Source organism: Triturus cristatus, chromosome 4_1 (assembly GCF_964204655.1).
Source record: "Triturus cristatus chromosome 4_1, aTriCri1.1, whole genome shotgun sequence".
NCBI classification, from domain to species: Eukaryota; Metazoa; Chordata; class Amphibia; order Caudata; family Salamandridae; genus Triturus; species Triturus cristatus.
In genome coordinates this window covers 1,056,433,319-1,056,447,749 of record NC_140585.1, presented here as the reverse complement: position 1 = coordinate 1,056,447,749, position 14,431 = coordinate 1,056,433,319, and positions in this window count along the sequence as shown.

Below are 14,431 nucleotides of genomic sequence, written 5' to 3'. Positions count from 1 at the left end.
TGGCCTAGGTCACAGCCAGACAAACAGTGTGTCCCCACACAGGAAAGACTTGCCAGCAAATGGCGGACGCCTTGCATTAAGACATGGGGGTGACGGCACGTTTTTGCACATGACAGCAGCTAATGAACAGCCAACACTGTGAAAGAGTGGCAGCACACACCACCACAGCAGCAGCGCAGACACAGACACTACACCCAATGGGTGCCTGGAGATCAGAAACAAACTCACATCAACAAGCCAAGGGCCATTCAAAGATCTGCATAAAGTGTGTGCCTAGGAAGCTGGCCTGAGGTGACAGAGGGTGACACACAGAGGGAGTGAGAGGGGGAGAGAGAGGGAGGGAGACACAGGGAGACGGACAGAGGGAGGAGGCTGACACAGGGAGGGAGGGAGAGGGGGACAGAGAGGGAGTGAGAAAGGGATACACAGGGAGACCAATTCAGCCTTGGGGTGTGTGGGAATGTCTGCTCATCAGCAGGTGGACAGCGTGCATGTAGACAAGGGTGGCCAGTGCCTGAATCCCCCTCTCTTCTCCATGGCAAAACACTGGGCCATGTCTCAACCTGTGCACAAGCACAACGACAGCTACCTGCTTCATATAAGTGTGTGGAACAACTCCATGTGCCCATGTACAGTGCAACACGGAAGGCGCCAATGCATGGCTCGCCACACCTGCCCACTCCACTGCTGACTGCAGTCACAATTGACGCAGCAAGTAAGACTGTGCCACACATAGGTAAAGTCGCAAAAGCTGTGGCCAAGGGACATACCCATGCACAAGTGCACTGTGAGTGGAATGCAAGACATATCCAAATTCCCAGAGGAAATGTGCCAACTTAGAAACGAATGAAACATGGATGTTGCATGGAACAAAATTAACATTGTCTCTCTCACACACGGGTCAACGTCGTGGATCACCCCCCAACACTGGGGGGGAAGACTCACAGGACCCGGCTCTGCGGGATGACGGACCCACCGGCAGCGACGACTCTCACCACTCTGTGGACGACCCCGACCAACCTGGCCCCTCTGGTGTCCAACCACCTGCAGCACCTGCGTCAGGTACAACTGGGCCAACCACCACCCCCACTCCTGCCACATCCCAGGAGACACCCAGGATCCCTGCCCCACCACCACAATGCAGCCAGGCTGGCCAGGAGGGACACGGTGTACCGGGCACCCAGGAGGAGTCAGGCGACAACGCCAATGCCACCCCTCAGGGGTCCCGGAGACCCGATGTGCCCACAAGGGCAGGCCAGGTGCAAGTGGGCAGGGGTGGTGGGAGTGGAGGATGGCGGAGGCGCGAGCCTGACCAGTTGGCTGCGGAACCGGTATATTCCCATGTCAGAAACATCCTGTACACATACCGGCAGGACACCACGGGCATGGCCCAGGTTGTGTCAATCCTCGAGGAGATCAAGACCCAGCAGGCCCAGCAACATGCGGAGCAACATGCCTGTCTACTGCGACACCAAGGGCGGATGGAGGACAGACAGGCTGAGCTCATGACGGTGTTCACGGGAATTCACCGTACACTCCGTCGGATAGCCGACAACATGGGCAACCCTCCCTGTGCCACCAGGCATGGAACATCACCACCCACAGGGAGGGATCAGGAGGAGGAGGAGTCATCCGACGGAGCATCCCAAACATTGTCACAGCCTGCTTCTGAGGGTCCCCGCAGGAGGGCGGGTCGTCCACGGAAAAGACCGTGAGGGTCAGCGCAACAGCACCATCTCCCAGGACACCTGGCCTGGCACCTGGCCCACTGGACCAACAGCAGCACAGCAGCAAAAGACATTCTCTGCCACATGGACTTGCTGGTCACTGTCTGACCAATGTTGACAAAGACTGTGGCATGGACTCTGAGGATTTCCAATGGCAAGGACACCAACTCCCCTAGTGAACTTTGGATTCCACACACCCGGAAGTCCCCTCATGTCATACCTCCCGCCCACGTACCCCAACCAAAATAAAAAGTTACACGATAAAGAGATGATGCCTACATTTTGCATTATTACCTTACATGTGTCATGTAAAGTCTAACCATGCCTGAGTTCTCATTTGACTTCAACCATCCACACCCTGGGGCCTGAGTCTGGCACAGGACACACATGGGTCACAATGTATTAGGCAAGACGGACATGGAGCACCATACACACCCGTGATGGGCCCAACCAGCTGAGGGGGTGGCCGCACAACCGTGCCAACAGACATATTGAGTACAGCGACAGCCATGCGCAGAGGTCAGGGATCATGTGGAGTGTCCTGGGGGGCACCCAGGTATGTGTGGACAGGTGGCAGAACCATGTCCTGCAAGCTTGAGTCAGGTGGATGCAGAGAATGGTGGCCTGGCCAACGTTGGATGCATGGGGATGGCACATGTCACAATACCCACACAGTCATGGACATCATGCACAATACACAGTCTAATCACACACAAACAGCTTGCATCTTGCTACTCGACACATAGACACATAGCCACCATCACGGAAAACCATGCCAGACATGCCGGATGCACCGTGGCAACACACCAGTATTGACTGAGAATAGGCACCTTGGAGGCATAGGGACACCTTTATTATTCATGTATTCGGGAATGCAGAGGCAACTCGGAGTACACATAAACAGGTCATGTGGAGTAACATGTGGGTCCAACACTGGAACCCCCCTTCTGCAGCACAAATGTGTGATAGCCATGGAACTGGCACACAAGTGTCGGCTAACAGCTAAACACCCCCTGCTGCTCACGGAGAGGCTGCCATACACCATTGATCCTCTGATGTGGAAGTCCCACACCATGTCAAGCCAATGCAAACTGTATGTGTCCGAGGGCAGTGTTACACACATTGATGCCATCATCACAATCCACTATCCCATCACAGATGACTGTCAACAAGTCTGACCATCTATTCAGGTCTACCCAGCTACATGTAATGTGTCCCATGGTGATGCGACATGTCTGCAGAGGAACCAAACATCGACAGGGGCAGTGTGCACACATCGGAAACAACTGCCACACCCAATTCACCCCTGATGCATACCTTACCCTAAGGAGACTTCCAAACTTGTCCGTGCGTGTAACGCTGAGTCAGCACACAATGACGTGTCCATGAGGAATAGCAGTGCCACAACAATGCAACCAGCAGACGGCATGCACATGTACCTGGGGATAAGAGACACACAAGAAGTCAGCCACAAAAAGCACAGCCACTTGCATGTGCATATACTCGACACATGTAAGGATGACAACATGCTAGGTCACAATTATGACTGGGGAAATACACTCATCACTGGCACCATCACTCCAGTGACACATCCACACACACCTCTGACTCACGTGGCATACATGCAGATGGACACACACATCGCAACACATGCCACACGGGGACCAATGCGTGCACACACAGACACTGGTACTCACCACTAAGCAAAGAAGTCGCGTATGAGCCGACTCCGGATGTCCTCTTGCGGAACCACATCCTCCACATCACTAGCCCCATTGCCAAGCCCTTCGTCCTCCACGGGTGGATGGTCCTGATCATCTTGATCCAGGATGAGTGGCACAGCTTTCTCAACTGCCATGTTGTGCAGCATGCAGCAGACCATGAAGATTTTGCTGACCTTCGCCGGGGCATATGGGAGGGCGCCGCCGGTCTTGTGGTGGCATCTGAATCGGCTCTTCAGGAGGCCAAATATCCTCTCTATCACTCGCCTTGTCCGGCCATGGGCGGTGTTGTAGCGGAGCTGTGCCGGCGTGATGGGGTTGCGGAGAGGTGTGATCAGCCATGGCATGTTGGGATAGCCAGCGTCCCCTACATGGAAACATCATGGACAACAGTGGGTCAGGAGAAGCAGTAAGACAGGGAGATAACGTTAAATACAGGACTGCCAGAGTGTACCCACCAACAACACATGCTCGTTCGTTGCGCAGCTGCGTCATCATTTCAGGCACCCTGCTACGCCTCATGATGTAGGCATCGTGTGCTGATCCTGGAAAAAGAGCACAGACATGTGAAATCACCATGTTGGACAGACACACCACAAGGGCATTGATGGAGTGGTAGTGCTTGCGATTCCTGTACGCTACCTCCTGTGCCTGTGGTGGTACCAAAGCAACATGTGTCCCATCTATGGACCCAATGACATGGGGCATCCCTCCCAGGGCATAGAATCCACGCTTGACCCCAGTCAACAGTTCAGGAGTAGGGAAATGGATGAACTCATCCAGGTGAAGCAACATGGCCTCTAAGAAATCATGCAGCACACGGCTGAACATGCTCTGGGACATGCCACCAACATGAGCTATAGTATATTGAAAGGTACCCGTGGCAAGAAAATGTAGGGCTGCCATTACCTTCAGCTTGGGTGTCAGTGCCGTAGGATACCTGTGCAGCGGTTGCAGGTGTGGTGCCAGCCTTGCCGTCAACTCCTCAATCAACGGTTGGGGGAAGCGGTAGCACCGTATACAGTTATTCTCCCGCATGTCAGCCAAGTCCGGAATTGGTCGGGGAAGAGGCGGCGCTCTGCAGTAATTTGGAAGTGACAAGGAAGAGTGAGTGCACTACAACAACAATTTATTTGTACTGTGCACATGTTAATCTGACAATACACATATGCTACATACGGAGTCAGGTATGTGCCACATGCCCTGGACACGTATGGCTGCCAGGTGACACTCCTACCAAGACCCAGCTACACACGGAGATTGTGAACCTCCACATGCCATGGCATGGGATTACCTGTGTCCCAGTGTAAGTGAACAGCCAGACGCAACACAGGAGTGACATACATCAACACATCAGCAGAAGTAGGATGTCGATTTCAGAGACAGGTAGCGGAATACTAGAGCCACAGGTCACATGACATTACACTAGGACAGCCCACACACCTTGCCAATAAGGTGTACATGTAATGACTCACCACACATTCATTGAGAGGATGCAGACATGTCCTTGTTACGCTACTCTGTGTCCCATGCATACATACGCACCTCACATCCGATACCACATGTGGCCTGGTGTGCGTAACAGTGTGCCATGTCCATCTACACACAGACACATGTTGGTTGCTGCAACAGTTGATGCTTTTGAGGGAGCACCAACATCAAGCTAATGGGAACACCCCACACATACATGACATAGACACATCGTGCACCGTGGGTAGTCACATGTCTGGTGTGGTAACCCCAGTAGCGGGCATCAGGGGACACTTGCGTGTGTTGTTGACTGTGCCATGCCAGTGACGCTCATCCCAAGTGTGCAGTACGACATGCACACATGTCAAAGGAGTTAAGGGCATGCCTGGCACACATTGCACCGTCACACATAACATCTGTACACATCTCATCATACATCTGTTGCCTTCTCGACTCAGGAGTAATGTGCCACATCACAGCCTTTCACACCTGTGCCCCACACATGTAGTACTGCCCAGACAATGCCTTGATGTCCATCCATGGACAAGTATGTCAGCTCTATTCCTTCCTGTGTGCTGCCTGTCACCACTGTGATGTGTGAAAGGCACCGTACATTCGCTCAGAGGGCCTGTGTACGTTCCCTATCACTATGGGAGTGCTGCCGTATGCGTACCCATAGTGATAGTGAGCGTACGCACGCGTGTACTGTCCATATCACTATGGGTACGCATACGCGAGCACACCCATAGTGATACGGACCGTACACACGCCTGTACGCTCACTATCACTATGGGTACGCATACGCGAGCACACCCATAGTGATAGTGAGCGTACAGACGTGTGTACGGTCCGTATCACTATGGGTACGCATTCGCGAGCACACCCATAGTGATAGTGAGCGTACAGACGTGTGTGCGGTCCCTATCACTATGGGTACGCATTCGCGAGCACACCCATAGTGATAGTGAGCGTACAGGCGTGTGTACGGTCCGTATCACTATGGGTACGCATACGCGAGCACACCCATAGTGATAGTGAGCGTACAGGCGTGTGTACGGTCCGTATCACTATGGGTACGCATACGCGAGCACACCCATAGTGATACGGACCGTACACACGCCTGTACGCTCACTATCACTATGGGTGTGTTCGCGTATGCGTACCCATAGTGATACGGACCGTACACACGCCTGTACGGGCCGTTGCTATGCATTTGGGGTGCCCTAGGGCCCCGGTACGCACCGTACCTGTGTGTGAAACTCCAAATTACATAGGGGACACATGAGGGACAAGTATAAAGGCCTACATGCATGCTGGTTGTCATGGAGACCAAGTTTAAAGTTTGAATTTTTTCCGGAAGGTGCACAGCAGAAGTCAGTTTGAATGAATCTACTTTGTTGCAATGTGGTTCTGGAGTTGACATCATGCTCAAGAAAAAAAACAAGAAAAACCCACTGACTGTGCTAGGTTTGAAGGGATTGGAGGAAACATAGGATGCAAATGTGAGTGACCAATCACTCTGTACTCCTGTGCATGAAACAGGCCAGCAAGGCAGATATAAGGCAGCCAGGTCCCATGAGGGAGCACTTGCCAGCACATCTTTGGATTCTACGACCCAGCTGCTGCTCCTGATTCCCTGGAACCATGTCAAGGTCTGTGGAGAGGGCACAGCCTTTCACCCTGGAGGAGAACCTGGCATTGCTGGATGTGATCCTCCCACAGTACCCCCTGCTGTATGGGCGACCAGGGTATCAGGTGAGTGCAGAGTCAAATAGCACAGACTGTGTCCCTTTTTTGTGACTGTGACTTCTGGCATTGTGTCCAGGTGTGACACACATGCTATGTACTGTAGGGGGGGTCCCAGGGGGGGGAATGCCTGATGTCTCCCAGCCAGAGCATGCTGTGGTGCATGTCTGCCGTCCTCACTTGCATTGTGTTTACTGTGACAATCACTGCATGGTGCATGCCACATTCTGCCTGTCTTGACCTCCTGGGAATGTAGCCTCTACAGTCCTCATTTGATTATGTGGTCAGCCCAGTGTGACAGGTGGCTGTACCCACAGATGTGTGTTAGTTCTGTGTACCTGTGCTGAGAGTGTCCACATGATGTGTTCGTATCCTGGACATGGGTGTGTGTGTAAGTCTCCTGTCATGTGGGTGGGTGCATATGTGGAGTGTAGCACCCAGGCTGCATGAGGGATGGATATACCCTGCCCATCTGATGTGAGCAGGGAGCAGTGCTGTGTGTCTGATGTGCAGAGCCAGCCCCACACCTGTGAGCCCCCCCCCGTCTAGTGGCACATGTGCAGAGTGAGGTTTGTCGCTGCATTTGGCAATGGCAGGTGAATGTCCTGTGCCTGTGTGTGTCTGTGTACTCTGCTGAGGTAACGTCAGTGGCCTGTGGCATGTGACTGCTTAGAGGTGCTGCACATAATCCTGGTGTAGCTTGTGATGCACAGTGTGAGCCTGGATCATTGATTGTGTCGTTGCCCTCATTCCACCTGTGTACTTTCAATGGCACGTACTGCTTTTGCCCTTTCCCAGAGGATCATGTCCCTATGACAAAGGTGCAATGCGTTGGATGCATACTATGCCTTGTTGTAAACAGCAAATTTGTTCTAATATGTGTCTCTGTGACATATGCCAGGTGTATTGATGTAGTGTCACTTGTTCATCCTCACAGGTAGGCGCCTCTGCCAAGAAGCAGATCTGGATGAACGCTGTCAGTACCGTGAGGAGGACGGAGGGTCGCAAGCGGCGCCTGGCCCAGGTGAGAAAACGCTGGCAGGATATCCGGTGCTGGACGCGGAGGATCGCACGGGTCCTGCTGGGGGACTCACCTGAGACCCATAAGAACCGCGGGCGCCGCCGTCTGACCCACATCCACAAGCGTGTGCTGGCGGTGGTCTTTCCAGACTTGGACAGGCGCTTACAGGAGAAGCAGCAGTAGGAAGGGGGTAGGTACATGTGTGTTTGTTGTGTGTCACCAGCATTTGTAAGTGCACAGTTGCATGGATACACTGCCAGGGTTTAAAGGTGCTGTGCAGATCCTGTTACCCACAGTATAGCGGTGCTCTCCTGCCTCCCTTCCCCTCCTTGCAATGTGTTCCCTGGTCTGTGTGTAGTCACTCCTTCACAAGGTTATCTAGGCTGGCAGTTTATCCACGTGAATAATGCCTGTAGCATCATGTGTGGGGGTGGTGTGTAACAGGTTTTGGGACCTTGCCTGTGCCCTGTCCAGTTCATAACTTGTGGGTTCCATGTCAGTTGGCACTGATACTGAGTCCAGACATGGGAGTTAGTCTCTCAAGTGTCATGCCTTACAGCATGCATGTCCTATGTTGTGGCCTGTGACATGATGTGCATGAGTGTGCGATACGCATGGTGCAGGGATGGTGGCGTGTGTTGCAGTCATTCCCATCCGGGACCATGGAGTTGTGTGGCCACTACTGTCCCCTGGGGCATATGTTCATAGGTGTCATGTGTGTCATCACAAAATGTGGACACTCTCAGTGTCCACAGCATAGGTTGTGCTCTGTGCCATTGTCCCCTGGCACCATGTATATTGACGTAAAATGTAGTACAAGTGTCCACTGTACAGCCTGACCTGTTTTCCTTGTTCATACTCACGGTGGCCAGTGCCTGTGTGTCTTGTTACAATCATCTGATGATGACCATTTGTACATGATTATTTGGACAGGCGCACCTTGGGTATTTGGTGTACAATCTTGCATTTATGCAGCCCATGTGTATTTCACCCGGACTAAGAGATGTAAGTGCTTCCTGTGTCTCAACTAATTGTCTCATGTAGGGGGTGGTTGGTGCGGGCAAAGCCTACATGTCAAAACCTGATATCTCCTTGCTAGGTCTGGCCAGTGTGTGATGTTTGTCTGAACATACACTCAAGGTGCAGTGAGCCAGTCATGGTGGGCATGTTTTCAGTATTACCTATGCAGCATGTGCCTCAAGTTCATGGATATGGTCCCTGCTCATCCCTATTTTCGGCGACGCTGTGTGGTGCAGATGCATTGCTGGATTGTCCCCAGGGCCTGGCTCCTCTGTCAAAATCCATTTCATGTCATTTGCTATTGTGTCATGCTCTCCATAGTTTTTCAGTGGCATGGTGGGTCAACCAACTGTGTGTTGCATGCCCTACATATGTACCTTGTTTTGTAGATGTTACTCATCTTTCTTTTCAGGCTATGCACTGTAACCTATGTAGATTGGACTCATGTGACATATGTATACAGGTGTATGATTAATTGCTGTCTCTTCACCTTGCCCACAGCATCGTCGGGGGACACGGAGGGAGACCTTAGCACAGACAGAGCGGAGGGACCGAGCACCAGTGCCAGCGGTGACATCGTGCCTGGCACATCGGATGGAACTGAGGCGGGGGAGAGTGAGGCCGAGGACCTGTCCAGTGCCACCACAGATTATGAGGCTGACGGGTCCGAGGATGATCTCTCCGAGTGGGCGGAGGCTGCACCAGCAGCTGACAGCAGCACAACATCTCTCCCCGCCCCCTCCATTGCCATCAGCCGCCTCCCACTTGCTCGTGTCCCTTCCCAGCGTGCCCAGTCACCGCATGTCTCCTTCCTGCCAGGCACCGCACCCCCTGCCCCTGTCTCCACTGCTGCCGCCAATGCCGAGTCTGTGGACATCCAGCGGCAGTTGCAGGTTGGTCAGGCTGCGATGCTTAATGTCCTCCATGGCCACAGCCAAGTGCTGACCAACATGGAGGCATACTTGGAGGGCATTTTCTCATCGCAGGCTGACCAACGCAACTTGCTGAGGTCCATTGACTCGACACTGACTGCAGCAGTGGGTCTCCTGCAGCGCTTCGTCCAACCCCCTACCCCTGACCCATCCACACTTCCCACTCCCATGCCTGTCCCACGTACACCCAGACGTCAGCATGCACCCACCACAACAGACACAGGCACCACACCAGCAGGGAAGGTCCAACGCACACCTCCTGGCATGCACACACAGGGTGAAGTAGGCACACCCACTGGGTCGGGTGGCAAACGTAAGACACGCAGCCAGAGTGGGAGTCCGCATTCCACTAAATCCACTCCCTCCAAATCCCCTCCCCTCAGCTCTCCTGGCCACATATCCGGCAAAGACTCCTTCATGGCCGCTCTGTCCCTGAGCCCCACAGTGACACCACCCCGCAAGCGGTCAAGGGAGTCCCCGGTCAGGGTGGTTGAGTCCCCCCCCTGTCCACACCCTCCCCCAGTGGCGCTGCGACCCATCCCTCTGACCCCCCCCCTCCTTGGGGCCTGTGGTTCCTTCGGGTGCAGGGGAGTCGCTGGAGGACCTTGCTAAGGTGTGCAGCATTATCCTGGCCTCCGCCTTTGGCCCTGCCCCACCCCCTGTGGTGGAGACCTCCATCCCTGCACCCACGACGTCTACCCTTCGCCCTCATGTCCCTGCGGTGCCTGGTCCTTCCCCCCCACATGATGCCCTCCCCCCTCTGGAAGACGATGGAGTCTGACTGTGCAGGCAAGCTAGGGGACATTCGTCCCACTGTGTCCCCCACCTGGATTAGAACTTTTGATTGCCCTATGGGCATTGTACATTTTGAACTTTCAAGGGACAAACACATTTTTGGATGCTGAATAAAGCAATTTATTTTTCCTTAGTACACTACTGTCTGTCTGGTATTGCTGTTGGTGGACCTACCCCATTATTTTGGGTGGTGATAATGTGTTGGGTGTGTGGGAATTGTAGTCTTGTGCTGGTCATAGGGTGGATCCTGGTATCTGTGTGCCATCACAAGCTGTTGGCTACATAACTTTGTTCATGTAAGCAGTTACTGCATGGTGACATCGTCCCAAGGTGTGTTCCTTCCTCTGTGTAACCTGACATCTTCCCTGCAGGGTCTTTCCAATATGTGGTGCTGAGCTGTGTCTACATTGGCTGGGTGTGTGACGGACTCGTTAGACTTGGGCCATGCATGCTGAGCGATGTCTCCACCTGCATCATTCGTGGCGTCCTTGGTGGTCACTGTACTTGTGTATGTAGACTGTTGTCATGACTTCATGTGGACATGTTTTCTTTTCGGCGCTATGCATGTGTATACTCCCAGCCTCGCACACATGTGGTACATGTACTGCAGGATCTTTGTGCACCTGACTGACATTTGTGGGCATTGGATCTGTGGGTACTCCACCCTTTTCTTTGCAGGGGCACTGCTGTGAGTGTTAGGCACCCACCCCTCCTGTGTCTGGGCACTGCTGGGAGGCCTCTGCACCCACCCCTCCTGTGTCTGGGCACTGCTGGGAGTGTTAGGCACCCACCCCTCCTGTGTCTGGGCACTGCTAGGAGGACTCTGCACACACCCCTCCTGTGTCTGGGCACTGCTGGGAAGACTCTGCACACACCCCTCCTGCACTGCTGGGAGGACTCTGCACACACCCCTCCTGTGTCTGGGCACTGCTGGGAGGACTCTGCACACACCCCTCCTGTGTCTGGGCACTGCTGGGAGTGTTAGGCACCCACCCCTCCTGTGTCTGGGCACTGCTGGGAGGACTCTGCACACACCCCTCCTGTGTCTGGGCACTGCTGGGAGGACTCTGCACACACCCCTCCTGTGTCTGGGCACTGCTGGGAGTGTTAGGCACCCACCCCTCCTGTGTCTGGGCACTGCTGGGAGGACTCTGCACACACCCCTCCTGTGTCTGGGCACTGCTGGGAGGACTCTGCACACACCCCTCCTGTGTCTGGGCACTGCTGGGAGTGATAGGCACCCACCTCTCCTATGTCTGGGCACTGCTGGGAGGACTCTGCACCCACCCCTCCTGTGTCTGGGCACTGCTGGGAGTGATAGGTACCCACCTCTCCTGTGTCTGGGCACTGCTGGGAGGACTCTGCACCCACCCCTCCTGTGTCTGGGCACTGTTGGGAGGACTCTGCACCCTCCCTTCCTGTGTTTGGGCACTGCTGGGAGGACTCTGCACCCACCCCTCCTGTGTCTGGGCACTGCTGGGAGGACTCTGCACCCACCCCTCCTGTGCCTGGGCACTGCTGGGAGGACTCTGCACACACCCCTCCTGTGTCTGGGCACTGCTGGGAGTGTTAGGCACCCACCCCTCCTGTGTCTAGGCACTGCTGGGAGGACTCTGCACACACCCCTCCTGTGTCTGGGCACTGCTGGGAGGACTCTGCACACACCCCTCCTGTGTCTGGGCACTGCTGGGAGTGATAGGCACCCACCCCTCCTATGACTCTGCACTCAGCCCTCCTATTTTAGCATATGTACGCTTAGAACATACACGGGTGTGGGTTCGCTCCATGCATACGCGGGTGGGGGTACGGGTCATACATACACGGTTGGGGTGGGGGTACGCTCCATGCATACGGGTTGGGGGTACGCTCCATACATACGCGGGTGAGGGTACGGGTCGTACATACACTGTTGGGGTGGAGGTACGCTCCATACATAAGCGGGTGAGGGTATGGGTCGTACATACACGGTTGGGGTGGGGGTACGCTCCATATATTCGCGGGTGAGGGTACGGGTCGTACATACACAGTTGGGGTGGGGGTACGGGTCGTACATACACTGTTGGGGTGGGGGTACGCTCCATACGTAGGCAGGTGAGGGTACGGTCGTACATACACTGTTGGGGTGGGGGTACGCTCCATACATAAGCGGGTGAGGGTACGGGTCGTACATACACGGTTGGGGTGGGGGTACGCTCCATACATTCGCGGGTGAGGGTACGGGTCGTACATACACAGTTGGGGTGGGGGTACGGGTCGTACATACACTGTTGGGGTGGGGGTACGCTCCATACGTATGCAGGTGAGGGTACGGGCGTACATACACTGTTGGGGTGGGGGTACGCTCCATACGTACGCAGGTGAGGGTACGGGTCGTACATACACTGTTGGGGTGGGGGTACGCTCCATACATACGTGGGTGGGGATACGGGTCGTACATACACGGTTGGGGTGTGGGTACGCTCCATACATACACGGGTGAGGGTACGGGTCGTACATACACTGTTGGGGTGGAGGTACGCTCCATACATACGCGGGTGAGGGTATGGGTCATACATACACGGTTGGGGTGGGGGTACGCTCCATGCATACGGGGTGGGGGTACGGGTCGTACATACACTGTTGGCATGGGGGTACGCTCCATACATACACGGGTGAGAGTACGGTCCGTACATACACGGTTGGGGTGGGGGTACGGGCCGTACATACACTGTTGGGGTGGGGGTACGCTCCATACATACGCGGGTGAGGGTATTCTGTCGTACATACACGGTTGGGGTGGGGGTACGCTCCATGCATACGGGGTGGGGGTATGGGTCGTACATACACTGTTGGCATGGGGGTACGCTCCATACATACGCGGGTGAGGGTATGGTCCGTACATACACAGTTGGGGTGTGGGTACGGGCCGTACATACACTGTTGGGGTGGGGGTACGCTCCATACATATGCGGGTGAGGGTACGGGTCGTACATACACGGTTGGGGTGGGGGTACGCTCCATACATATGCGGGTGAGGGTACGGGTCGTACATTCACGGTTGGGGTGGGGGTACGCTCCATGCATACGGGGTGGGGGTACGGGTTGTACATACACTGTTGGCATGGGGGTATGCTCCATGCATACAGGGGTGGGGGTACAGTCCGTACGTACACTGTTGGCATGGGGGGTACGCTCCATGCATACGGGGTTGGGGGTTGAAACATGTTGGGGGTTGAAACATGTTGGGATATTGCACTACCTGTGCGCTTATCTTTGTGTGGAATAAAGAAGATGGTATTTGTATATGTATAAATATATATTCCCTCAAATGATTCCAATGTACCATTCACACCAAGTTTTATTTTTCTGTCTCAAAAGCTTCAAGGACCAGTGAGTTACCTGAAAACTTTTGACCCCAATCACACAGCAAAATATGCGAGCAGAGATCACCACTTGTGCCTGGCCTGAGATCTCCACCCTGATGGTATTCACCAGTGCTGGGCAGAAATCTCTGGACAGTAATTGGATTCATGAGTCTCCACCCCTTACACAAGGGCTTTGACACTCTAAAAACAACTACAACCAAAACGTTACTGCTAGTACCTGCATGGCTGGAATTTTGATTTATGTCTATATACAGAGAACGTCACAGTGCATATTAAGGAAGCCACCTCAGCGATTGAAAACTTTGAATGGCATGTGTAGGTAAACATAATTCACTTGACCTCAGTCACACACACCTGACTCATATTAATCCCCTAAAGAAGTATTTCCAACTCCCATTGTGTTCTCCCCTCTTCCTCTTGGACTCTGTGATTTTGTTACCTGAGGGAAATCCACAGATCAGCTACAGCTGCAAGGATGCCACTATCCTCACAGAAGATAAAAAGACACTTCACTAAGGAGGAGGCAGACCTTGTGCTAACCTGTGTTGTTGATAAATATGGGATAATACATTTCTTCTAGACAGCCTCAAGTGAGAGGATGAGGTGGCCCTGTGGCAGGAGTGGGCAGACACTG